The sequence below is a fragment of the Oenanthe melanoleuca genome, chromosome 23 (genome assembly GCF_029582105.1).
Source record: "Oenanthe melanoleuca isolate GR-GAL-2019-014 chromosome 23, OMel1.0, whole genome shotgun sequence".
Taxonomy (NCBI): domain Eukaryota; kingdom Metazoa; phylum Chordata; class Aves; order Passeriformes; family Muscicapidae; genus Oenanthe; species Oenanthe melanoleuca.
In genome coordinates this window covers 1,580,979-1,582,190 of record NC_079356.1, presented here as the reverse complement: position 1 = coordinate 1,582,190, position 1,212 = coordinate 1,580,979, and positions in this window count along the sequence as shown.

Below are 1,212 nucleotides of genomic sequence, written 5' to 3'. Positions count from 1 at the left end.
GAGCGTCCCGCCGGCGCCCGTCCAATCAGCGCGCGGGGGGGCGTGGCCAGCGGGCCCCTCCAGCCAATGAGGCGGCGGCGGCGGCCCGGGGCAACAATGGGGGGCGCCCGGGGCGCACGTGGGGCTCGGCGGGGCCGGGCGGGGGTCGCGGCCCGGGCCGGGCGGGGGCAGCGCGGTGCCGGAGCGCGGGGCCGGAGCTTTCCGCTCCGCTCCGTCCCGCCCCGCCGCTGCCCGCCAGGAGCGGGGGCACTCCCCTCCCCCGCCCTCCCCCCGCCCCTCCGGGCCCTCCCCCTGTGTCACGGCGGCGCCCGCATTCGGGAACGGGCACGGCGGAGGGAGGGAAGGAGGGAGCGAACGAACGAGCGGCAGAGCGAGCGAGCCGCGGCCGCCCCAGCATGTGGCCCGCCCGCGCCGTGGCGGCAGCGCGGCGGCGGCGGCGGCGGCGGGCAGGTGCGCGGCCGCTGAAGCGGAGCGGGGGGGCGTAGGGGCGGGAGCCGCCCGCCGCCGCCCTCGCCGGCGCTGTCAGGTGCGTGCCGCCCGCCAGCATGGCTCCGCCGCGCCGCCGGACCTAGCGCCGGGCCGCCCGCGGGAGGCTGCGCCCGCCGCGCCGAGGGCTCCCCGCTATCTCCGTCCCGCCTCTCCCCGCTTAGCCGCCCCGCCGCCCGGCCCCGGAGCCCGCCGCTCTCCCCGGCCGAGGATGCCGCCCGCCGCCGCTCGCTCCGGTTCATCTGTTGCTGCGTGACCGCGCCGCCAGCCCGATGGATGCGGCCGCCCCCGCGCCCTGCCCGCCCGCAGCCGCCCCGCTGGCTACCGAGCAGGGAACCGCTCCGGAGCTCTGCGGCTGGTGAAAACCAAACCAAAACCAAATCCGAACCAAAAAACACCCCCTCGCTTCGGGCCGGACTGGAGAGGCGGCCGAGGACCATGCAGCGTGTCCCCCGGCTCGGCGCTCCCGGCGCGGCGCCGGGCACAGCCGCCTCCTAGAGCCGCCGGACCCGGGGCTCCCCCGGACTCGGGGCTCCCCCTGCCAGGACCGCGCACCGAGCGCCTCCTCCTTCTCTTCTCCTCTCCAGCCGGGCAGGGAGCCCGCCTTCGCACTCCTCTCCCTCTCGAGATTTTGGGTTTTTTATTGTGTGTTTGGGGTTTTTTTTTTGGGCGGAAACCGCCCGTAACTCCGGGGGGGGGCTGTGGGGTGGCAGCGGGGAGGCGACC